The following is a 241-nucleotide window of genomic DNA, read 5'->3' on the forward strand; positions in this document are numbered from 1 at the left end:
GCCAGCTAGGCCCTCTTTATTTGGCTCTGCCTCACCTCACCATACAGGTGGCACTCCCTCTCATCCCAGCCCTTGAGATAACTGAGGCCCATCTGGGCTGCATGATGGCCCCATCAGTTCTCTGCCTGTCGTTCATTGTGCATAGATTGTGCAGGACCTAGGAGAGGAAGTGAAGGCAAAAGCCAAGAGAAACAGCTAAAATTCTTTCAAGCTTATTCATATCCAAGATAACACCATAAAG

The sequence above is a fragment of the Magnolia sinica genome, chromosome 8 (genome assembly GCF_029962835.1).
Source record: "Magnolia sinica isolate HGM2019 chromosome 8, MsV1, whole genome shotgun sequence".
NCBI lineage: Eukaryota > Viridiplantae > Streptophyta > Magnoliopsida > Magnoliales > Magnoliaceae > Magnolia > Magnolia sinica.